At 40.8% G+C, this 27,543-nt stretch overlaps 3 pseudogenes; all 3 read right to left on the reverse strand.

Annotated features, from left to right (window-relative positions):
• Positions 1–725: 725 nt before the first annotated feature.
• Positions 726–3,916, reverse strand: LOC125377778 (annotated as a pseudogene).
• A 10,547-nt stretch (positions 3,917–14,463) lies between these two features.
• Positions 14,464–16,168, reverse strand: LOC125377786 (annotated as a pseudogene).
• An 8,770-nt stretch (positions 16,169–24,938) lies between these two features.
• On the reverse strand, positions 24,939–26,334 carry LOC125377779 (annotated as a pseudogene).
• Positions 26,335–27,543: the final 1,209 nt, after the last annotated feature.

Here is a 27,543-nt window from a genome sequence, read left to right on the forward strand (position 1 = left end):
GAGTGGTACTGTTTTGTCTACAATTGTCATGTTATCCTAAATAGGGAGGTCATACAAATATTTCCTAAAATGGCGAATCACAGAAACCTGGCAAAAACCATTACATTTTTTCGGATCACGTGTGGACATCGCCACTTGAAATAGAATCAATAGTGCTGAACTTGTATTAACAGCACGAACAGCAAGAACATGTAGATGTAAACGCCGATTTCGCTTGCAAAAAGTGCACTGCACAATTTTTGTAAGTAATATTCCTCATTAACAGAATGGCTTGTTCTTGGTTTATAAGTATTAGCACACATGCCGGAATCTTCCTTCAATTCAAATCTCAATATTTCATCATTCTATTTCAATTTCCGAGTAATATAGTCCCTTAATGTCATCTCTGGCAAACATTTAGAAGCTGACGGTAGCCTGAGGAGTTGTTCTTATCTGGAATAATGTTGAACAAATCATTTCTAAAAATGCACTTTCCATTTAAATACAAATAAATAGATAATAAAAACGGCCCTTTGGACGCGATGCATTGATATATTTATCCCGTATAATCCATTGACGTCACAATGAAATCAATGGTCCTGAAGAGCTCTGATAAAGGTGGAAGTACTTCTCTAATACTCATGGAAGTGTCACAACAACAAGAATTGCATCCTCGAATGAAACAATAAACCAACAGAAAGGGCATCGTAGACTGACAATTTAATTTGTTTCAAACAAGATTTATATCACAGTTCCAGAGAGGAATGCATCACTTTATTCCTAAATAGGACATTATTTTCCTACATGATCCGGTTTTACAGAGGAATTACATATAATCAAGCAAATCAGATACAAAATAATCACATGACTTTAGGCACAACACGTCTCTCGGGGGATCGAATGGTCACGTGACTTTAGGCACAACACGTCTCTCGGTGGGTCAACTGGTCACGTGACTATATCGAAGCAATTTCTAGCACCAGCCGGGGCTCCAGCTACCGTTGAAGTTGACTGGATTAGATCGAGGGTCAGAGGGTGGGTCCATTGCAGGCACCCGAGTCCCATTCTTCCGGGCCAGCATCTGCAGCAGGAAGTTGACAAGGTCGGGGTTGTCCTTGGAGATGTCCTGGTGCTCTGTTGGGTCGGCGCTGATATTGTACAGCATGACGCTAGGAAGGGGAGAATCGTCCATGATTGGGACGTCTAAGTCAAAACCAGGGAGAGGGTACCATCCCGAGTATCCAGGGTCTCCAACGATCAACTTCAGGCCTCCCCACCTGAGAGCTGCAGCATAGTGGTCGTCATAGATGTTGTAGACAAATTGATTCCTTACGCTACTGTCTCCATTAAGGATCATGTCGACCTGACTCAACCCATCAATGTCCAGTTGGCTGGAGTCTCCCCCTGCTATGTCCAGTAACGTGGGGTACCAGTCCACAGCGTGGAACAGACCAGGGTGAGTGTAACCTTTCTTTTTCAGCAGAGTTTTGCTGTAGACGAAACCCGCTCCCCTGGTACCTCCCTCCCATAGTGTGCTTTTTCCGCCCCTCAGAGGCCAGTTATTGGCACCTTTTGTAGGAGGCCCACCGTTGTCTGTTGTAAACACAAGAAGTAGGTTGTCCATGAATCCAAGGTCCTCAAGGACAGTGGTGATGTTGTACACAGCATCGTCCAAAGCGCTCACCATGCCACTGTAAACCTTCCTATTTAAATCATGAATGTGGCTGTATCTGTCTGAATATTTGGCGGGCACCTGCAGTAGGCCCATGTACAGCTTGAAACGGCAGATATAGATACATCGGCTTGGACTTGTCGTGGTTCATTATGATGTCAATGGCTCTCTGTGCAAACACGTATGTGGAGTATTCCCCTTGAGCGCCTTTGTACACATCTGTCATGTTCCTGAAGTCATATCCATTGTAATCAGCCACCTTATCCCTGACATGTGTGAAGTAGTCCTCCATACCTGCATAGTAGCCCATAAATGTGTCAAAGCCTCTGTAGGTGGGCGTGTACTTCCAATCACAGAAGCCTAGGTGCCATTTGCCGACCATGTGGGTATCATAGCCGAGGGTCTTCAGCCTCTGTGGGATGGTGGTCAGATTAGCTGGCATATACTTGGGCTGTTCTATGAAGACCACACTGTCCTGGAGCCCTGTGTGGTATGGAAACTTGCCTGACATGAAGCAGTTCCTGGAGGGGGAACACAGTGGCTGGACGTAGGAGGAGTTAAGGATGACACCACCATGGGCGAGACGGTCAAGTGTCGGGGTCTTGATGTTGGGGTTAATCCAGCCAACATCATTCCAGCCAAGCCAACTGAAAGCTCCATGTTAATGAAGTAACACCTATACATATGGCGAGACAGTATATATACCTGAGGAGAAGGTGTAATCTATGTCTCCTGCAGCGTTTAGGTCAATATCTGTTTTTTTACTCTTATCAGGTGAAGTTACATGTGCAAGGCTACATTCTTATCAGCGTTTAATCATTGTTATAAAATTTAGTACATAGACGTCCGTGAAAATACTTATTTTTCCTGTAGACAGACTCAAAAGTAAATTCAAACAGAAGAAAGATCGCTCCTCAAATATTATAAACATTGGGTGTATTTGTTAGATTGTGTGTTGTTTCTGTGGTGGGAGGCAAATGGTTTAAGTTTACGAGAGTTCACCCTAAAAACCAGAGTTCGATTCCCCCAACATGTATATTATGTGTGAGGCACGTTTTTTCTGTAAGGCATTTGTTCAGTTCCTTCATGGATTATGGAAAATAGAATGCGAAAAGCCAGACCCACTTACTCAAGTAATAACAGTCGAAACAGACATGACCAGATGACTCACAGTCAACAAACAGTTGATCGATGACAGATTCGAATAGCACCAGAACTGTCAGAAATAGGTCATAACTGGCCAGTAATGAATGATTGTCAGTTCTGGGAAGTGAGCTCCCAATTCCCGGATATTGCGAAATTCACAAACCAGAAAGCGAAAAAGGGAATTGAGTGACGAGAGGATGGCCTATTTCAAGGGGGAAAGTCGACTGACCAATGGTTCGTTATGTTGTAGATAGTTGTGATGTAGGAACACGGTGTTTGTAACGAAGAATGGACCTTATTTTAGTCAGCGTGGTACTCACCGTCTCTCGTTTTGTTGAAACTATCTTTCCAACTATCTTAGGCACCAGAATTTCGACTGAGATTGAAGCCCTGCAAACGATGTCTCTTAACTAAGTGGCAAGCAGTTCAGGTAAAGGTGCGTCTGTTATTCAAGATGCAGGCTATTTCTGAGCACAAAAGATCACAATTTCATAAAATAACAAACGAAATAACGTTGGATACAACATATGTGCTAGCATTTGCATGAAACATGCATTTGATGCCCTTGTAAACAGTGCGATCAAAGTCATCAAATCCACTGTATAAGCATAAAAGGTCTTACACAAGTCTTTATTTATTCGTTTATATTTTCATTCATTTTCTTCTCCTAATATTCCGTTTAATTGTTTATGGTATTCATTCATTCAACCTTCGCCCAAGGAACCTATAGTGCAAAGGCACTGTACTTCACTAGATAATTCCTTGTTATCTGGTTTTTCATGTAGTGATACCATTAGTCATCATGCAGTGGACAGCATGATCTCAGTGTAATATTTGTTGAAATATAGGTCATTATTAAGGTAACATGCACGAGGTATTTTACCGACTCTAAGCGTGTCAGATACAACAATGATCTGTAAAGCAACGAAAGCAATGAGCTATTTTCAAAATAACATTTCACATCATGCTCTAGTTTTGAATTGGTCAGAGATTAGATTAAAAGTAAAATATGTTGTGGCATGAGAGAGGTTGTGGCATGAGAGAGGTCGCCGCCTGATCACATTTTGATAAACACACACCACACCTGTGTTTCATGCACACAATAACATCTGGATGCATTGTAGTCAGATAGAGATCTTTAAAAGTACAAAAGGGAAGAACGCACCTTTAGGTTTCTGGACACACCTTCTATATCCCAGAATTATCCTGATTTCTACAAAGGCAGCACAAGATGCTTGCGGATGTATGTGACGGTTGTTAATTGCTGCTGAACAACGTACCACGAGTGTACACGTTGACAAACACGACTATTCATGTCATCTCCCGCCTCAATATATTGACACAGAGCTACCAAACATCACCAAAATAACCACACACTGACAGAAATATTTAGTGAAGTTTACTCACTTACTAAGTGAATTTCCCTTACTTGTCAGGAGTTTTTTCAAACCAGTTCGTAAATATTAAGACTAGCATAGGTTGCCCATCGTAGACAAGTATAATGTATAAAACAGTCAGTTGCGATTACTATCAATCTTTCTTGCTCATTTTGCATACCTGTTGAAAGCTGCTGAATACAATTTGCAAAGGAAAAACGTAAATGACATAAACAATATAGGTGACATATAATGATTTTCACTGGAATTTTAAATTCATTTACACAGTACTACGAATAAGTAAATATTTAAATGAAGTGCTCACATGATTTGATGCACTGCGCGAAGTAAGACCTGTTTTATTACACTATAGGTCTTGATTATTGATCAAATCGTCTTGACTGTGCGCCGCCATTTTATTTCAAGCAAATGCCAGGGATAAAAGAGGTGGAATCTGTTTGGTCCAAAGGAGGGACACCTAGGGGACATTACTCATCATAGCCAATGGTGGCGCTGCAAAAGAGCTTTGAAAATCAAGCCTACTTCGGCAAATCTTGAAACTGAATTTTTATATCTGAAAAATAGAACAGAGCTCTTTGTAGCCAGTATATTCTGTGTGCGTCTCCCTTGCACGAGGAATATGTTCTTTGCTGTTGTTGCACGAGCACCAAGCTCCCTCGCGAGCTGATATTTACAATGCATGGTACACAGCTCTTCATTATTTCTTGGGTTCCTAAAGTAGAATTTTATCAGTCGCGTGTTGTTAATACAAGCTGACGGAGATTATAGGATATGTAAAGGCCTGGACAAGGATAGATATGTTTACCTGCTTCTTTTCTCGTCAAGAGTTGATTGCTTAAAATATAAACGTTGTTATAGTGTCAAGACGCATAGTATTTTTTTAGCTTTTAAGGATTATTTGGTGGGCCTCGGCTACATTATCTTTAAGGAATGGAGAGTTACTCAGACTTTGCCCTCTACATAGGATACCCCTTCTCTCCACCGCTGCAACGTGACATCTACCAGGTAGGATAGTAAATTCGCTGTTATATAAGAACCTTCTGGCCGCTGTTACTTATCAAGTTAGTAGAAAACACTTTTTGTCAGTGAATGTAGACGTTCAACAACACTGGCCTCACTACATACACATGATCGGACACATAATTATATGGCTCACTCAGTTCAACTGACAACCACATAACACTGGCCTGACTGGACACAGCACATTCACATGCACACAGCACAGCACAGCACAGCACAGCACAGCACAACAGACAACACTACATACTCATGCAGAGATTTATATTGGATATAGTGAGGGTTTTGTCGCTGTATTTATATTCAAATTGGCATGCATAACAAATCACTTATCTCTACACAAAGCACAGAACGGCGAAGCAGACTGGAATAACAATCGCAGAAACTTTAAAACACAACTATGTCTTCATCATGACTGACTTGTTTAGTTCTGTACAATTCGTCAAAAGTCCACACCAACTTCATCAACGTCGAGAAACATTAACACTCACTGATCAGACAATCGCAAAGCTATTGGTGCCTTCACATCGGAACGTAACAACAGACAAAGCGAGAAACCAGAAAGGCACACACAGACTACCATTAACATACAGTAAATATGTAAATCAAGGAATAGAGCACTTATAAGACATGAAACCCACAGGCAACTCTTGCTCCTTTAAACACACTTATACTTACAGAAACAAAATACAATACGTTGAAAAATACCCCAAATGAAATTAACACTAAAACAAGTTTTACCTGTCAGTAACAAAACAACAACCACCTTCACATTACAAATCTCCACCACACTGGAATATGCCCTACATGCTCACACATCGCAAGCAACAAAACAAATATGTTATTAATGCAAAAGAACCCTTTCCATATGAAAGAATAGAATTCATAAAAAGACGCAACACCCATAAACCCGCAACAACCACAAAATTCCGCAACACCACCAACATCTCTTACAAGCCACACTTTACTTGCTTGTCCTCAATGAGATGACTGAGTCTAGATTTCACCTACAAGGTCCGCGGGTCTAAATGTCTACCTCAGCTCCGAACCTGTAACTGTCTCTGTCAATTACCATAAGTTATCCCTTTCCACGTCCGTGCTATAGTGTTTTAACAACACACACAGCTTAACCTCAGTACTGTTTCCCCACGTCCGTGCTCCCGATACTCCAGACTTCAACCTAACTTTATATTATACACTAGCTTCATACTTCAAACTATTCCCAATCCACATGTTGTCATCTCACATGTCCGCGTCCTTGCTCTCATTCCCCACGGATCCAAGCTTACTTTCAAAGAACCCATGGCCACCACCCCTCTGTACACATCTTAGAACCGATGCATTTGGTAAGAGGCGACTATGCTTGTCGTAAGAGGCGTATATCGGGATCGGGTGGTCAGGCTCCCTGACTTGGTTGATGAATGTCATCGTATCCCAAATGCGTCGATCTATGCGCATTATGTCAATCACTTGATTGTCTGTGCCAGACTCAATTATTTAGAGACCGCCGTCATATAATTGAATGTTGTTGACTGCAGCGTTAAAAAACAAAAGAACAAATTCAGATTTATCTGTATTAAACTCAAATGCATGCTCGGACCTAAACAAACCAAGAAATATTTTTTTAATCGCCCCAACTCCGCATTGCCTTCCCTTCAGTACCCCAAGTCAACAACCCCTCAATTGCCTTACCGGCTTCCAGATGATTCCTGTTCAACAAAATAAACTTTTAGTTTAAAAAACAACATTAATTTATATCTGGTTTGGGGACGCATATACCCAGTGCAGTACACTGGTAACAAAAGTCCCATGCCTTTAGCTCCCTTAGAAGCAAAAGTAATAAGTATTTCCAGTTAAGGAGCACCCCCCTGCATGCCCATGGCTGTACAACTTTTGAACAGCAGCCCATATGTCTCTAGCTACGAGTATCTTAATAACAATGTTGTACGCAATTCGTGATTACTAGCAAAGAGTCGTGAGGGTAGCGAGGCCTTATGGTGGGAATATAGTTAAAATGAGTCTATATTTATTTTCCATACCGACGGTCATAGTTCCTTGTCAACATACATTTCGTGGGGAAAAACAAGCGTTTCCCGTAACTACGATTCCGTGTCAAAGTTAAGTTCCTGTCGATGCACTGTAGTGTCATTACAGTCATTCAAAGAATAATCGTGGAGGAAGAGTCCACCTTTTTCAGGATGTTTGCCATGAGGAAAGAGAATTTTGTTCGTTGGTATCGGAAACGCTGGTGACAGAAACATTGTGAACGTTTATGTGTGACTTTTTCAGTATCTTGTATTTCATCGTAACGTTACTACAATGCAGATTCAATCTGATTTACGCGTCCGCCTATGGTCTGTTTACTGCAAAATCGTACGGATAAGGGGGCACGGGTGGCCCAGTCGTCTAAGGCGCCGCGATTTGCTGTGCAGAGTTGCGTCCCCTGGACTCGCCAGAAACCTATGATTGTGGGTTCGGATCCCGGTTCGCCCCGATTATGTTTCTAGGTTTGTCAGCACCATACCCGTGCTCGTGGGTTTCACCAAAATGGTAAACGTCTGAGACCTGCATCACTTCGGGCTCCCCTTCCACATTAAGCTGACACGCCGTGATATAACTGGAATAATGTTAACAGCAGCGTTAAACCCAACTCACTCAATCGTACCGATAAAATGCAAAATAGATATACATAAGCAAAACTTGGTCTTAAATGGTATAATAGTATAAAAGTTATTTGTCCAAACCGACTCATCAAAATAATTTCAGACAATTTCATGAGGGGTATAAAAAGCTGTGTACGAAACTGTCATGCATGTAATTGTTGGTGGTGTAATGCCTGTTTTTACAAGGTGGTCCGCACTGTAAACTGAACAGCCTTACATTCGCACGTGAAATTCGCATGTGTTCGGCTGGGCTACTACTGTTTTTTTCTGTAATAAAATTCTGTCAAGTGAAGAGTCTGAATCAGGAGCGTATCTTTCTGCAGTAGTTATTAAACGGAATATACAATGGGAATCTGTTAAATATTCTCAAAGCAATGTTAATGATGTTCTTGGTATTTCTATCCAGCTAAGTTCAAATAATAAAATAAACAAAACGAGCTCAATATATCATTACAATATGGTACATGATGAAAATCACAGATGATTTGAAAACCTTGGTATTTCACGTTTATAGTTATTGCAAGCTGGAGGGGGTGTACTGACAAAGTTGAGACCGGAATGAGAGCTTCATATTGTAAAAGAGATGGTTAAGATCAGGCAAGTTTCAGTCAAATTATTATTTCAGTTGACAGAAACAGTGAGAGTGACAAAGAAAATATTACGGTATAGACGTTTGAGACTATCCCTGTGTTTCGCGATGCCATTCAGCTGCTTTGTTGATTGCACAGACCTCTTTGTGACAACAAGCATTAAACCACACACAATGACATGATATGTTGTTTCTTAAACACTTTTGTTCGACACTTCATGACAATGTCTGAAATAATGATGACGAGTTGGACAAATAAACTATTCTAATGCCATTTAAGACGAATTGTTGCCTTTGGATATATATCTTTTTTGCATTGAAACGATACCCTTCTGCAGCAAACGGACTGTAGTGAGTTGAGGCATGTTATATTCCGGACATGGAAGGTAACATTACATTGAAATGTGGTCTCTATACTGATATAGGGTCTCTGGTAGTTTCTACCCTCTTCATATAAAGTAAACCACTCCCCTTAACTTAAACCATAATCTTTTGTGAAAGGCATAGCCTCGAGTTTCACCTCCAATATGCAGGTAAAATTTGATCGTGTTCCCCCGAAGTTGTCAACACAAGACTACGTCAATTACGTCAAGTGCGCGTGAGGCAACGCAAAATAATAAAAAGTATAAACTGAAGATTTGTTGGGTTTTTTTTCATTTTTTTATAAAAGGGCCATACGGAAACTGAAATTATCCTTACCGTTTTTGGTGTTTAATTTAGTGAATGGAAGACTTTTTTCTGTATTATTTCTTCCCTGATGTTAAACTTTATGAAAAGTTACAGAGGCTAAACCATAATCTGCGCTAAACTTATAACAAACCAAGTACTACCTTGCTGTTGGAAGCAATGCGGGCATCGATGACGTCACTCTTGATGACGTCAGAGGGACGTCATAGTTGGTCAGGGCTCTGAAGGAACCTGGAGGAACTGTAAACTTTCATTACTGGCAGGACTATTTCGCCTCATGTGTGGTAGGCATATTTCAGTTTGCACTGTGGGGGACTCTAAACAACATGGGTATGGCAGGCAAGCAGGCCCCTAAGCCTGCGTTGGCAAGGATGTGACAGGTCCAGAGAGATCATGGTAGGATTCCGGGTTGGCATTTATGTTAAGCTGCTTGTGTTTGCCTGTCAGTTGCAATGATCAATGACCCGATGTATGAAGTGTTTTTAGTGAGTTGGTATTGTATGTGAATGACCTTGGGTGATCTGTCAATGGTGGTTGTGTTTTGTTTATATTTGTCATGTTATCTTATACAAAGATGTGGCCGGTCTGTGACACAAACATTTCTTTTAAAGGCAAATCACAGAATCCTGTCAATGACCACATCATTTTTGCGGATAATCAAATACAATCAATAGCGCTTTACGTGCATTAGAAGCACGAACTGAAACAGAAAAACGTGATGATATAACCGCTCTCAGTTATCTGACTGCCTTTCTTCCTGGAATGTAACCACGTGATCAAAACTCCTTTATGATGTTTATCGCTAGCCAAATTATTATTTCTCAAAAAGCTCACTTGGCAGTTTTTTGTAAGTAGTATCACTCACAACGTGATGGCTTTTTTTTTATTTTATGAGTATTAAAAGAAAATGCAGCGAACTGCGTTGAATAATAATCACGATATTTCGCGATTCTATTTCAAGTTGCCAGGACTAGAGACCCTCAACATCTTCTCAGACAAACACTCAGTCGCTGATAGCAAAAACAAGAATTGTACTAGTATGAACCAATGCCTGACTTATCATAACTATCCTTACAATGCACTTTCCATAAAATAATGAATACATGAAGGCCAATGGGATAAAAAACATCCCTGAGGACACGATGCATTGATATACTTTCCCTGTGATTCATCGACGTCACAATGACGTAACGCCAATGGTCCCCGAGAGCTCTGATAAAGATGAAAGTACTTCTCCAATACGTACAGAGGGGTGTCACAACCACAACCATTCCTTCCTGCAGAATCATTTTTCTCAATCAAGCAAAAGACAGCTGGGGCAATCTGAAAACGATTTAAGACCGAATACTGGCAAGATGATTTTCATCCAAGATATACATCGCAGCTCTCAATCAATGTGGCAGACAGGAATATTTACAAAATGCGTCACATTATCTACAATAGGATGGTATCGTTTTACACGATCCAGCCATACATACGTAGACTAACATCTAGTCTCTGAAATGAACATATTTTACAGAAAACAAAAGGAGCCCAGTGATTTTCTTCATTTTCAGAGACTAGCCAAATTTGCAGAGCAAAAATGCTTAGAATTTCACAACACATGAACAGATTGCTATCACTGATCATGTGACAAGGGTATTTACTACCCCTACTACTCCTCCCCAAACACCCCCTCTCACTGCAAGGGGTGGGCCTATTAGCGGGTTGCAAGTGTCCAATGTCCAGAAATCCATGAATTTGAGAAGTTTAACTATAATTTAACAACTATTTTTTCTTTTCAGGGACAAGATGTTGGTCTTGATCTTTCAAAAACTCATCCAAAGATTTCAAAGTCACTTAATATTCCTCCAAAGTCTAAATGTTTTGTTTGCACTAGAAATGGCAGTTTGAATGATATAGCATGGAACAGGAGGAAAAGTTTTCAATAAGACGGAGCATATCTACTGATTGAAAAAGTTTCAAAAGTGTTAGTACATCAGTAATGTTCAATGTGCTAATACTAAAAACTTATGACAGCCAGAGACTGACTGATGATTACAAGCTCTGTCCTCGCTTGTGAATTCAGCAGATTTGTACAGACCCTGATACTGCCGTAATCTAGACGTGCATTATAGGCTTGCAAGGGCTGTATTGGAAATATTTGTTTCAGGGTCTGTATGACAGACTACTACACAGGCACAAAGACATATGAGAACGAATAATCACGTAAATTACACATACTGTCACGTGACTCGGTGATAAAACAGTTCTCGGTGGTTCGAATGGTCACGTGACTACTGAAGCATTGTAGTCATGGAGCAATTTCAGAGGGTGGGTCCATCGCAGGCGTCCGGGTCCCATTCTTCAGGGCCAGCATCTTCAGCAGGAAGTTGACAAGATCGGGGGTTTTGGAGGGGGAACACAGCTGCTGGACATAGGAGTTGAGGATGACGCCGCTTCGGTCGAGACGGTCAAGTGTCGGTGTCTGGATGTCAGGGTTGATCCAGCCAACGTCGTTCAAGCCAAGGTCATCTGCGACGATGAAGACAATGTATGGTTTGTCTGCAGCGGTGCTGATGTTTAAACACGAAGCAACTATAAGAGCAATGGCAACTGTAAGCTCCATATTAATGAAGTAATACCACTACATGTGGTGAGTCAGTATATATACCTAATGGCAAAGCCTGATCTGTGTCTCCTGCAGGGTTAAGAGCAATATCTCTGTCACTCTTTTCAGGTCACGGTACAAGTGCATTCTTGTTCATGTCCCCCCCCCCCCCCCAAGTTTTGAGACTCAAACGCTTAACTGGCTCAAAATCTTTGCCTGTTTTTACAAAACAAAATATTTATCTCCTAAATGGACAGCATGATCTCAGTTTACTGAACAGTTAATTGCGATTCCTTGTCATCTTTCAAAGAATCTTCCTCTCATAATTGACAAATTGCAATGGTACATTTACTAAACTTTCATTTACATTTCATTAAAGGGTGGTTTCTTGCTCATTGTGCGATCCCTGTTGACACCTGCTGATTACAATTTGCAAAAGAAAAGATATCAAACCATAAACAAAACAGGTAAAACATAATGATTTTGAGCTGCATGGTAAGCAATTGCCAGATAAAAAAAATAAACCATATGGTTTTTCACTGGCAAACTTAACAAACCTCGCTTCGTCATTGAGTACATGCTATTAAGTGTTAAATGTTGTCAGTCATTAACAAATAACATTAACAACTTTCAAGGTCAATACATACCTAACACTCTGCCTCATAATTTTCTACCTGTCTCAAAATGGCGACCCGGACAACAAATATGTGAGGTCATTCTCTCCATTCCTTGGCAACAAGATGGACTTAGGTTCTGTGAGGGTAGGGTTCGTTTCCGGAGCATAACTCATAAAACGTTCAATATTTTTTCATGAACTGGTGCCTTTTGCTATTTAGAAATTTTAGATTGTTTTACGTTTCCATGGCAACAAGGTGGACTTAGGTTATGAACTCTCTTTTTTTTTACAATTTCCATGACAAGTTCCACCTCGGTTGAAAAAGGTTGTTTGTTTAGATTTAATTATGTCATAAATTCTGCAACAGGGGCGGGGGATATAGCCACGTTAGTAACATTAACAACAGATATATCTTTTAAAACTGTATGGAACTACAAGGAAATTACGATAAATAATAATATGTTATAGAAACAGAATAGAGATCACCAGCCACCAAAGTGAGGCCACCATACAAGCGATCGCGGGGATACTTCTGCTTCCTGCTTCCCTCTCAAATGGACAATTTAATTATTACACTTCAGCCCCCTCTTGAAGGTGTTTATGAATTCGGTAAGTACTAGTATGGGAGGTAACCGCAAACAAGAGAGAAACATATCAAAAAGGAACTAGTGAATGAATATTGATTTCTTTTCTTCTTAATATGTCTGTGTAACTTTTTTTCTCATTGCAATTTGTTTCCATTTAAATTTGAATCAACAATGTATTGTCTTCGAGGTAATGTTCTGATGTTCTGTTCCCATTCAGCCGTTCTTAGCCTTTTGACGTTTACATGGGGAGGTCACAGCTTGTTGAATATATTTGAAGAATTATGTTTTTGTATATGTAACCTGATAAACAAAGAGTTTGCTGCCGTGTTAAAAGCATCAGAACATTTCTTGTATTTTACTATATGAGTCAGTGTTTCCTAACAAAACACCATGGAGAACTGTAGTCAACAGAGCAGTCGTTAACGACCACGATGTTTTTAGTTCATTTAGGTTTGTCTGGTTACAAAAATACTCATACAAGACCAACCTTACATGTGTACCGGCTTCTGGCTTTGGAGTATCAAAATCGTAAAACAAAATTTCAATTGTGTGTCAAATCTCCTCACGATCCAACACTTTGTTGAGTGTAATTGTGTCACGGACGTTATTTTCAATGATGTCCTGAGGAACCTGGAGTGACCAAGAACTTTCATCAGTGGCAGGATTATTTCACCTTGCATTGTGGCAGGACGAAAGGACGTATATCATAATCCTTCGCTGGTAAGGACGTGACAAATTCAGAGACTCCTGTCGAGTGTGTCGAGGACGCCGTATGTATGTGGTGTTTGATTTGTGAATGAGTTGTCTGTTTTGTCTACAATTGTCATGTTATCTTAAACAGGGAGGTTATACAAATATTTCCTAAAATGGCGAATCACAGAAACCTGGCAAAAACCATTACATTTTTTCGGATCACGTGTGGACATCGCCACTTGAAATAGAATCAATAGTGCTGAACTTGTATTAACAGCACGAACAGCAAGAACATGTAGATGTAAACGCCGATTTCGCTTGCAAAAAGTGCACTGCACAATTTTTGTAAGTAATAATCCTCATTACCAGAATGGCTTGTTCTTGGTTTATAAGTATTAGCACACATGCCGGAATTCCTTCAATTCAAATCTCAATATTTCATCATTCTATTTCAATTTCCGAGTAATATAGTCCCTTAATGTCATCTCTGGCAAACATTTAGAAGCTGACGGTAGCCTGAGGAGTTGTTCTAATCTGGAATAATGTTGAACAAATCATTTCTAAAAATGCACTTTCCATTTAAATACAAATAAATAGATAATAAAAATGGCCCTTTGGACGCGATGCATTGATATATTTATCCCGTATAATCCATTGACGTCACAATGAAATCAATGGTCCTGAAGAGCTCTGATAAAGGTGGAAGTACTTCTCTAATACCCATGGAAGTGTCACAACAACAAGAATTGCATCCTCGAATGAAACAATAAACCAACAGAAAGGGCATCGTAGACTGACAATTTAATTTGTTTCAAACAAGATTTATATCACAGTTCCAGAGAGGAATGCATCACTTTATTCCAAAATAGGACATTATTTTCCTACATGATCCGGTTTTACAGGGGAATTACATATAATCAAGCAAATCAGATACAAAATAATCACATGACTTTAGGCACAACACGTCTCTCGGGGGATCGAATGGTCACGTGACTTTAGGCACAACACGTCTCTCGGTGGGTCAACTGGTCACGTGACTATATCGAAGCAATTTCTAGCACCAGCCGGGGCTCCAGCTACCATTGAAGTTGACTGGATTAGATCGAGGGTCAGAGGGTGGGTCCATTGCAGGCACCCGAGTCCCATTCTTCCGGGCCAGCATCTGCAGCAGGAAGTTGACAAGGTCGGGGTTGTCCTTGGAGATGTCCTGGTGCTCTGTTGGGTCGGCACTGATATTGTACAGCATGACGCTAGGAAGGGGAGAATCGTCCATGATTGGGACATCTAGGCCAAACCAGGGAGAGGGTACCATCCCGAGTATCCAGGGTCTCCAACGATCAACTTCAGGTCTCCCCACCTGAGAGCTGCAGCATAGTGGTCGTCATAGATGTTGTAGACAAATTGATTCCTTACGCTACTGTCTCCATTAAGGATCATGTCGACCTGACTCAACCCATCAATGTCCAGTTGGCTGGAGTCTCCCCCTGCTATGTCCAGTAACGTGGGGTACCAGTCCACAGCGTGGAACAGACCAGGGTGAGTGTAACCTTTCTTTTTCAGCAGAGTCTTGCTGTAGACGAAACCCGCTCCCCTGGTACCTCCCTCCCATAGTGTGTTTTTTCCGCCCCTCAGAGGCCAGTTATTGGCACCTTCTGAAGGAGGCCCACCGTTGTCTGTTGTAAACACAAGAAGTAGGTTGTCCATGAATCCAAGGTCCTCAAGGACAGTGGTGATGTTGTACACAGCATCGTCCAAAGCGCTCACCATGCCACTGTAAACCTTCCTATTTAAATCATGAATGTGGCTGTATCTGTCTGAATATTTGACAGGCACCTGCAGTGGCCCATGTACAGCTTGAAACGGCAGATATAGATACATCGGCTTGGACTTTTCGTGGTTCATTATTATGTCAATGGCTCTCTGTGCAAACACGTATGTGGAGTATTCCCCTTGAGCGCCTTTGTACACATCTGTCATGTTCCTGAAGTCATAACCATTGTAATCAGCCACCTTATCCCTGACATGTGTGAAGTAGTCCTCCATACCTGCATAGTAGCCCATGAAGGTGTCAAAGCCTCTGTAGGTGGGCGTGTACTTCCAATCACAGAAGCCTAGGTGCCATTTGCCGACCATGTGGGTATCATAGCCGAGGGTCTTCAGCCTCTGTGGGATGGTGGTCAGATTAGCTGGCATATACTTGGGCTGTTCTATGAAGACCACACTGTCCTGGAGCCCTGTGTGGTATGGAAACTTGCCTGACATGAAGCAGTTTCTGGAGGGGGAACACAGCGGCTGGACATAGGAGGAGTTAAGGATGACACCACTACGGGCGAGACGGTCAAGTGTCGGGGTCTTGATGTCAGGGTTAATCCAGCCAACATCATTCCAGCCAAGGTCATCGGCCACAATGAAGACAATGTGTGGTTTGTCTGCAGCAGTGCTGATTTTTAAACACGAAGCGACTATAATAGCGATGACAACTGAAAGCTCCATGTTAATGAAGTAACACCTATACATGTGGCGAGATAGTATATATACCTGAGGAGAAGGTGTAATCTATGTCTCCTGCAGCATTTAGGTCAATATCTGTTTCACTCTTATCAGGTCACGTTACATGTGCAAGGCTACATTCTTATCATCGTTTCATTATTGTTATAAAATTTAATACATAGACGTCTGTGAAAATACTTTTTTTCCTGTTAAATGTAAGTGACGGACTCAAAAGTAAATTCAAACAGAAGAAAGATCGCTTCTCAAATGATATAAACATTGGGTGTATTTGTTAGAGTGTGTGTTGTTTCTGTGGTGGGAGGCAAATGGTCAAAGTTTACGAGAGTTCACCCTAAAACCCGAGTTTGATTCCCCCAACATGTATACTGTGTGTGAGGCACGTTTTTCTGTAAGGCATATGTCCAGCTCCTTCATGGATTATTGAATATAGATCTTTAAAAGTACAAAAGGGAAGAACGCACCCTTTTAGTTTCTGGACACACCTTCTATATCACAGTATTATCCCGATTTCTATATCCTGTTACTGTACGAATAGTAATGCTTTCGTTGTCATAGTTACTAGTATTTCTCTTTAGATAAGTTTATGTTCTGTATGTATCAAAATAAAGCAGGCATACCTACCTGAGGTATCAGCTATTTCATATCAACGTCAAATGGTACCCGGCAGGATGAGATCGTAATATGACTGCACTTGTTAAGAGATATGACAAAGGCAGCACAAGATGCTTGCGGATTGATGTGACGGTTGTTACTTGCTGCTGAACAACCTACTACGAGCATACACGATGACAAACATACACGACTATTCATGTCACCTCCCGCCTCAATATACAGACACAGAGCTACCAAACATCACCAAACTAACCACACACTGACAGAAATATTTAGTGAAGTTTACTCACTTCCTAAGTGAATTTCACTAACTTGTCAGGAGTTTTTTCAAACCAGTTCGTAAATAATAATTGAGTAAGTGAGTTAGGTTTAACGCCGCTTTTAACATTATTCCAGTTATATCGCGGCGTGTCAGCTTAATGTGGGAGGAAAGCCCGAAGTGATGCAGGTCTCAGACGTTTACCACTTCGGTGAAACCCACGAGCACGGGTATGGTGCTGACAAACCTAGAAACATAATCGGGGCGAACCGGGATTCGAACCCATAATCATAGGTTTCTGGCGTGCCCAAGGGACGCAACTCTGCACAGCGAATAGCGGCGCCTTAGACGACTGGGCTACCCGTGCCCCCCGTAAATATTAAGACTAGCAGAGGTGGCCCATCGTAGGCAAGTTCAATTTATAAAACAGTCAGTATCAATTAGTATCAGTGTTTCTTGCTCATTTTGCATCCCTGTTGACAGCTGCTGAATACAATTTGCGAAGGAAAAACATGAATGACATAAACAATATAGGTGACATATAATGATTTTCACTGACATTTTATATTTATTTACAAAATACTACGAAAAATCAATTGACAGATCCCTAAAATAGACAAATATTGTTTTACACTGGCAAACTTAACAAACCTCCCTACTTAGCTTATTTAAATCTTGGTGTAAAGTTTTAAACATTAACAACGTTACAAGGCCAATATTCACCTATTTGTTGTCTCAAAATGGCTCCCCCGACACGGACCAAGGCGGAAGTGATGAGCATAATCCCCAGGCAATGACTACAAAAATCCAGTTACCACTCTTGCCGAACAAGGCTGGAATTGCCGAGTTACATTTTGGCTGGACTAACAAGTTTATGCAAAGTCCAATCAAAGTCACGTGACAAACTAGACATCCGATTCTCAAATAACATGTATTTCAAAGTGTAGATTTCAAAGCAGGTTTACCTCCAACTGGGCGTCGACAGATATTTTCGAAATATTTTTATGTTTTTAAATGAAGTGGTCAGGTGATTTGATGCACTGCGTGAAGTAAGACCTGTTTTATTACAATAGAGGTCTTGATTATTGATCAGATTGTCTTTACTGTGCGCCGCCATTTTATTTCAAGCTAATGCAAGGGCTATAAGAGGTGGAATCTCTTTGGTCAAAAGGAGGGAAACAGTTCGGCAAGGCTGGAAACTGGATTTATATATCTTAAAAATAGAACAGAGCTCTTTGTAGCTAGTATAATCTGTGTGCGTTACCCCTGCTTGATGTACGAGGAATATGTTCTTTGCTGTTGTTGCACGAGCACCAAGCTCTCTCGCAAGCTGATATTTAGAATACATGGTACACGGCTCTTCATAATTTCTTGGGATCCTAAAGTAGCATTTTATCAATCGCGTGTTGTTAATACAAGCTAACGGAGATTATAGGAGATATATAGACCTGGACAAGGATATACATGTTTACCTGCTTCTTTTCTCGTCAAAAGTTACTCTGATTGCTTAAAATATGAACACAGTTATAGTATCCAAAAGTAGCTCAGAATTATGAACATGTTATTTTTGTTAGCTTTAAATAAAGATTATTCGGTGGGCCTCGGCTACATTATCTTTAAGGAATGAAGAGTTACTCGGACTTTCCCCTCCACATGGGATACCCCTTCTCTTCACCGTTGCAGCGTGATATCTACCAGGCAGGATAGTAAATTCGCTGTTTAAGAACCTTCTGGCCGCTGTTACTTATTAAGTTTGTAGGAAACACTTTTTGTCAGTGCAGGAGACATGCAACTACACTGGCCTCACTGCATACACATGGTCACGCACACACTGACTACCATTAACATACAGTAAATATGTAAGTCAATGAATAAAGCACTAATAAGACGCACAGGCAACTCTTGCTTCCCTAAACACACTTATATTTACAGAAACAAAATACAATACGTTGATAAATCCCCCAAATGAAATCAACACTAAAACAAGTTTTACCTGTCAGTAACAAAAGAACAACCACCTTCAAATTACAAATCCCCACCACACTGGAATATGCCCTACATGCTAACACATCGCAAACAACAGAACAAATATGCTATTAATGCAAAGGACATCCGTATAAATAATGCGACAAAACCCTTTCCATATGAAATAATAGAATACATAAAAAACCCACCACAACACCCGCAACAACCCAAAAATCCGCAACACCACCAACATCTCTCACAAGCCACACTTTACTTGGTTGTCCTCAATGAGGTGCCTCAGTCTAGATTTCACCTTCATGGTCCGCGCGTCTAAATGTCTACCTCAGCTCCAAACCTGTAACTGTCTCTATCACTTACCATAAGTTGTCCCTTTCCACGTCCGTGCTATAGTGTTTTAAGAACACACAGCTAAACCTCAATACTGTTTCCCCACGACCGCGCTCCCAATACTCCAAACTTCAAACTAACTATATATTATACACTAGCTTCACACTTCAAACTATTCCCAATCCACATATTGTCATCTCACATGTCCGCGTCCTTGCTCTCATTCCCCATGGATCCAAGCTTACTTCCAAACAACCCATGGCCACCACCCTCTGTACACATCTTAGAACCGATGCATTTGGTAAGAGGCGACTTTGCTTGTCGTAAGAGGCGTATATCGGGATCGGGTGGTCAGGCTCCCTGACTTGGATGATGAGTGTCATCGTATCCCAAGTGGGTCGATCTATGCGCATTATGACAATCAATGGATTGTCTGTGCCAGACTCAATTATTTAGAGACCGCCGTCATATAATTGAATGTTGTTGACTGCGGCGTTAAAAAACAAAATAACAAATTCAGATTTATCTGTATTAAACTCAAATGCATGCTCGGACCTAAACTTATTCTATGACAAACCAAGTAATAATATTTTAATCGCCCAACTCCGCATTGCCTTCCCTTCAGTAGCCCAAGCCAAAAACCCCTTAAATGCCTTACCGGCTTCCTAATGATTCCTGTTCAACAAAACATAACTTTCAGTTTAAAAAACAACATTAATCTCTCTCTGGTTTGGGGGCGCACATACCCAGGGCAGTACACTGGTAACAAAAAGTCCTATGCCTTAAGCTCCCTTAGAAGCAAACGTAATAAGTACTTCCGGTTATGGAGCACCCCCCCCCCCCCCCCCCCCCCCCATGCATGCCCATGGCTGGACAACTTTTGAACAGCAAGCCATGTCTCTAGCCACCTTAATAACAAAGTTGTACGTACTTCGTGATTACTAGCGAAGAGTCGTGAGGGTAGCGAGGCCTTATGGTTGGAATATAGTTGAAATTAGTCTTTATTTATTTTCCATACTGACGGTCAAAGTTCCTTCTTCAACATACATTTCGTGGGGAAAAACATACGTTTCCCCGTAACTACGAGTCTGTTTCAAAGTTAAGTGCCTGTCGATGCACTGTATTGTTATTACAGTCATCTCAAAGAATAATCGTGGAGGAAGAATTCACCTTTTTCAGGATGTTTGCCATGAGGAAAGTGAATTGTGTACGTCGGTATTGGAAATGCTGGCGACAGAAACATTGTGAACGTTTATGTGTGACTTTTTAAGCATCTTATATTTCATCGTAACGTTACTACAATGCAGATTCACACCGATTGACGCGTCCACCTATAGTCCGTTTACTGCAAAATCATACCGATAAAATGCAAAATAGATATACATTTGAAAGCAAAACTTGGTCTTAAATGGTATGAAAGATTTTTATTTGTCCAAACCGACTCGTCAAAATAATTTCAGACATTGTCATGAGGTGTGGACAAAAGTGTGTAAGAAACTGTCATGCATGTAATTGTTGGTGGTGTAATGCCTGTTTTTATAAGGGGGTCCGCACTGTAAACTGAAAAACCCTACATTCGCACGTGAAATTCGCATGTGTTCGGCTAGGCTACTACTGTATTTTTCTGTAATAAAATCCCGTCAAATGAAAAGTCTAAATCAGAAGCGTATCTTTCTGCAGTAGTTATTAAACGGAATATACAATGGGAATCTGTTAAATATTCTCAAAGCAATGTTAATGATGTTCTTGGTATTTCTATTCAGCTAATTTCAAATAATAAAATAAACAAAATGAGCTCAATATATCATTACAATACGGTACATGATGAAAATCACAGATGATTTTAAAACCTTGGTATTTCACGTTTATGATTATTACAAGCTTGGGGGTGGGGGGTGGGGGTGGGGGTGGGGTGTACTGACAAAGTTGAGACCGGAATTAAAGCTTCATATTGTAAAAGAGATGGTTTAGATCAGGGAAGTTTCAGTCAAATTATTATTACAGTTGACAGAAACAGTGAGAGTTACAAAGTAAATAATTCGGAATAGACGTTTGAGACAATTCCTGTGTTTCGCGATGCCCTTCGGATGCTTTGTTGATTGCACAGACATCCTTGTAACAACAAGCATTAAACCACAAACAATGACATGATATGTCGCTTCTTAAACATGGTTTTCTACACTTCAAGACAGTGTCTGAAATTATGATGATGAGTTGGACAAATAAACTATTCTAATGCCATTTAAGACGAATTGTTGCCTTTGGATATATATCTATTTTGCATTTCGGTGATACGCTTCTGCCTGCAGCAAACGGACTGTAGTGAGTTGAGGCATGTTATATTCCGGACAAGGAAGGTAACATTACATTGAAATGTGGTATCTATACTGATATAGGGTCTCTGGTAGTTTCTACCCTTTTCAAAGTAAACCACTCCCCTTAACTTAAACCATAATCTTTTTTGAAAGGAATAGCCTCGAGTTTCAACTCCAATATGCAGGTAAAATCTGCTCGTGTTCCCCCGAAGTTGTCAACACAAGACGGATTACGTCAAGTGCGCGTGAGGCAACGCAAAATAATATAAAGTATAAACTAAAGATTTTTTTTTTTTTTCATTTTAAAAAAACCAAATGGCCATACGGACAGTGAAATTATCCTTACCGTTTTTGGTGTTTAATTTAGTGAATGGAAGACTTCTGTTTCTGTATTATTTCTTGCCAGATGTTAAACTTTATGAAAAGTTTCACAGGCTAAGCTGTAATCTGCCCCTAAACTTATAATAACATGTACAAACGAAGTACTAACTTGATGTGGGAAGCAATGCGGACACGGATGACGTCACTCTTGATGACGTCAGAGGGACGTCATAGTTGGTCAGGACTCCGAAGGAACCTGGAGGGACTGTAAACTTTCATCACTGGCAGGACTATTTCGCCTCATGTGTGGTAGGCCTATTTGAGTTTGCTCTGTTGGAGGACTCTAAACATGGGTATGGCAGGCAAGCAGGCTCCTAAGCCTGCGTTGGCAAGGATGTGGCAGGTCCAGAGAGATCATGGTAGGATTCCAGTTGGCATTTATGTTAAGCTGTTTGTGTTTGCTTGTCAGTTGCAATGATCAATGACCTGATGTATGTAGTGTTTTTAGTGAGTTGGTATTGTATGTGAATGACCTTGGGTGATCTGTGAATGATGGTTCTGTTTTGTTTACATTTGTCATGTTATCTTATACAGAGATGTGGCTGGTCTGTGACACAAACATTTCTTTTAAAGGCAAATCACAGAATCCTGTCAATGACCACATCATTTTTTCGGATAACAAAATAGAATCAATAGCGCTTTACGTGCATTACAAGCACGAACTGAAACAGAAAACATGCAGATATAACCGCTCTCAGTTACTTGACTGCCTTCCTTTCCCGTAATGTAACCACATGGTCAAAACTCCTTTATGATGTTTATCGCTAGCCAAATTATTATTTCTCAAAAAGCTCACTTGGCAGTTTTTTGTAAGTAGTATCCCTCACCACCGTGATGGCTTGGTTTTTACTTTATGAATATTAAAAGACATGCAGCGAACTTCGTTAAATAATAATCACGATATTTCGCGATTCTATTTCAAGTTGCCAGGACTAGAGACCCTAGACATCATCTCAGACAAGCACTCAGTAGCTGATGGCAAAAAAAAGAATTGTACTAGTACGAACCAATGCTCGACTTATCATAACTATCCTTACAATGCACTTTCCAAAAAAAATGAATACATGAAGGCCAATGGGATAAAAACATCCCTTAGGACACGATGCATTGATATACTTCCCCTGTGACTCAACGACGTCACAATGACGTCACGTCAATGGTCCTGAAGAGCTCTGATAAAGATGAAAGTATTTCTCCAATACGTACAGAGGGGTGTCACAACCACAACAATTCCTTCCTGCAGAATCATTTTTCGCAAATAATCAAAAGACAGCTGGCGCAATCTGAAGACGATTGAAGACCGAATACTGACAAGATAATTTTCATCCAAGATATACATCGCAGCTCTCAATCAATGTGGCAGACAGGAATGTTCACAAAATGCGTCACATTATCTACAATAGGATGGTATCGTTTTACACGTTCCAGTCATACATACGTAGACTAACATCTAGTCTCTGAAATGAACATATTTTACAGAAAACAAAATTGTTAAATTATAGCTATAAAATATAATAAAAAGGAGCCCAGTGATTTTCTTCATTTTCAGAGACCAAATCTGCAGAGCTATAAATGCTTAGAATTTCACAACACATGTACAGATTGCTATCACTTATCACTGACATGCTTCTAAAAGTTGGTGCGACAAGGGTATTTACTACCCCTACTACTCCTCCCCAAACACCCCTCTCACTGCCAGTGGTGGGCCTATTAGAGGGTTGCAAGTGTCAAATGTCCAGAAATCCATGAATTTGAGAAGTTTAGGGATACTAGCTAAGGGTCAGCATTAAGTGTGATTCTAGTCTGTCATACAGACCCTGAAACAAATACTCAATATATCCAATATAACCAGTGCAAGTCTATAATATTTGATAATTCTAGATAACTGCAGTTTCAGGAAGAATGTTTCTTGACTCCTTTTTATTATATTTAATAACTATAATTTAACGACTTTGTTTTCTTTTCAATATGTTCTTTTCAGGGACAAGATGTTAGTCTTGTGTGATTCAAGATAACTTGATCTCTCCAAAACTCAACCAAAGATTTCAAAGTGACGTAATATTTCTCCAAAGTCAAAATGTTTTGTTTGCACTACAAATGGCAGTTTGATTGATATAGCATCGAACACGAGGAAAATTTTTCACTAGGACGGAGCATATCTTCTGATTGAAAAAGTTTCAAAAGTGTTAGTACATCAGGAATTTTCAATGTATGATGTGTGTCGAAAAAGTCTAGTTGATGACACTTTAGTGGACAATATTGTAAGACGACTTTTGACATCATTTAAAAAGACATTTATTTATTTGTAACAGTTCTACGGAACTGAGTGAGTGAGTATGGTTTTATGCCGTTTTTAGCAATACTCCAGCAATATCACGGCGGGGGACACCAGAAAAGGGCTTCACACATTGTACCCATGTGGGGAATCAAACCTTGCTTTCATCAGCGATAAAGCGATTTAACTCTTCAATGCCCCTATTCATTTTTACCCAGAAATGCAAAACGTTTGGAAATCCTCCCCTGTCCTCAGCAGGTTAACAATGAAGGAACTAAAGAAAAAAAACCACACAGATATTTGATATGTTTCCAGGTCTCCAAAGTAATCACCCATGTTGTTTTGTCAGAGTGGCAGCTGCATGGTCAAGAGCAGGATCGCGTCTGGGCTCAGTGTGGGGTCATGGGGAGTGGTGATACTGGCGTAATCTAGACGTGTATTATAGACTTGCATGGGCTGTATTGGAAATATTTGTTTCAGGGTCTATATGACAAACTAATACACAGGCACAAAGACAGATGTGAACGAATAATCACGTAAATTACACATACTGTCACGTGACTCGGTGATAAAACAGTTCTCGGTGGTTCGAATGTTTTATGTGACTACTGAAGCACTGTAGTCATGAAGCAATTTCTAGCACCAGCCAGGACTCCAGACGCCATTGAAGTTGACTGGGTTAGATCGAGGGTCAGAGGGTGGGTCCATCGCAGGCATCCGAGTCCCATTCTTCAGGGCTAGCATCTGCAGTAGGAGGTTGACAAGGCCGGGGTTATCCTTGGAGATGTCCTGGTGCTCCGTGGGGTCGGCGTTGATATTGTACAGCATGACGCTAGGGAGGAGAGAGTCGTCCAATTTGCGTGTGGGATTTCACCAACCATCAACTTCAGGTCTCCCCACCTGAGAGCTGCAGCTTAGTGGTCGTCGTAGATGTTGTAGACAAATTCGTTTCTGACGCTGCCACCTCCGTTGATGATCATGTCGACCTGACTCAACCCGTCTATGTCCAGCTGGCTGGAGTCTCCCCGAGCTATGTCCATTAACGTGGGATACCAGTCCACTGCGTGGAACAGACCAGGGTGTATGTAGCCTTTCTTCTTCAGAAGAGTCTTGCTGTAGACAAAACCCGCTCCCCTGGTACCTCCCTCCCACAGTGTGGCTTTCCCGCCCCTCAGAGGCCAGTTATTTGCTCCATGTCTGGGAGGCATCCAATTGTCTGTTGTAAACACAAGCAGTAGGTTGTCCATGAATGCATAGTTCTCGACGACAGTGGTGATGTTGAGCACAGCTTCATCCAAAGCACTTACCATGCCACTGTTAACCATCCTGTTCAAATCATGAATGTGGCTGTATCGGTGAATATTTAGCGGGCACCTGCAGTGGCCCATGTACAGCTTGGAACGGCAGATACAGGAACATCGGCTTGGATTTGTCATGATTCATTATGATATCAATGGCTCTCTTCGCAAACACGTATGTGGAGAATTCCCCTTGAGCGCGCTTGTAAACATCTGTCATGTTCCTGAAGTCATATCCATAGTAATCAGCCACCTCGTCCCTGACATGTGTGAAGTAGTCCTCCATACCTGCATAGTAGCCCATGAATGTGTCAAAGCCTCTGTAGGGGCGTGTACTTCCGATTACAGAAGCCAAGGTGCCAGTTCCCGACCATGTGGGTATCATAGCCGAGGGTCTTCAGCCTCTGTGGGATGGTGGTCAAGTCCGCTGGCATGTACTTGGGTTGCTCTATGAAGACAACATTATCCTGAAGCCCTGTGTGGTATAGAAACTTGCCTGACATGAAGCAGTTTCTGGAGGGAGAACACAGCGGCTGGACATAAGAGGAGTTGAGGATGACGCCGCTACGGGCGCGACGGTCAATTGTCGGTGTCTGGATGTCAGGGTTGATCCATCAAATGTCGTTCCAGCCAAGGTCATCTGCTACGATGAAGACAATGTGTGGTTTGTCTGCAGCAGTGCTGATGTTTAAAGACGAAGGAACTATAAGAGCAATGGCAACTGTAAGCTCCATATTAATGAAGTAATACCACTACATGTGGTGAGTCAGTATATATACCTAATGACAAAGCCTTATCTGTGTCTCCTGCAGTGTTAAGAGCAATATCTCTCTCACTCTTTTCAGGGCACACACAAGTGCATTCTTATCATCTTTACATTAATGTTATAAAACTTATCACATAGATGTCCGTGAAACTATTTCATTTTCCTAGTTAATGTGAGTGAGGGACTTAAAGTTAATACATACGAAAATAAGAATGTTTCTCAATACATCACATGGTGTGTGCTTGTAAGAGCGTGTTTTTTTTCTGTGATGGGAGGCAAATGGTTTAAGTTTCCAAGAGTTCACCCTAAAATCCGAGTTCGATTCCCCCAACATGTATATCATGTGTAAGGCACGTTTTTTCTGTAGGGCATATGTCCAGCTCCTTCAAGGATTATAGAAAATAAGGCGAAAAGCCAGACCCACTAACTCGTGTGATAACGAAGAGTTGACACTATCTCTCTTAAGTAAGTGGCAACCAGGTCAGGTGAAGGTACGACCGTTAATCCATGTGCTGGCTATGTCTAAGCCAGAACACAAACAGTCATCAAGATTCAGTGTTTAATTGCTTGTGAGATTCATTCAACATTTGCCTCATGGACCTAAAGCACCAAAGCACTGTCCTTCACTAGGTACATTCATAGTAAGCTGACTTTTCATGTAGTAATACTGTTAGTCATTAAGCATTGTGACCAAAAAATAGGTATTTTCTCTGATCTGACTGGTTAAAAAGTGCTGTCGAGTGAGAATGACATCACTGAATTTGTTTTGTCTCATTACAATGTATGCATACATTAATCAATGGAACTATTTTTTAAATCATCAACATGGAGGAACAGATTGAACTTTACCCTTACTTCCACACGGGAGATTTCGATGAAGTATTGAGCAAATGGGACGTCTATTCATTTTCTGAGATACATAAAGACACTGATGGTAAATGAATTTTTTTCCCATTAATTACACAATCATAATCATAATTGATGTAGTTTTCTTGGGCTTGACCAAAGGACAAAAACATTTTAAAAAAAAAGACTTATTTCCAGTGACCACTTCGCATGGCTTGATGCAAAAACAGTACAGGGCATCATGGATGGGAACCTCTTCAAAATCTTCTGGCTGCAATACCTCCTGGGGAGCTAAAATATTTTGACATAAGACAGTGAAACATAAAAAGAT

Source organism: Haliotis rufescens, unplaced genomic scaffold (genome assembly GCF_023055435.1).
Source record: "Haliotis rufescens isolate VD_foot unplaced genomic scaffold, xgHalRufe1.0.p SCAF_99, whole genome shotgun sequence".
In the NCBI taxonomy this organism is placed as follows: Eukaryota; Metazoa; Mollusca; class Gastropoda; order Lepetellida; family Haliotidae; genus Haliotis; species Haliotis rufescens.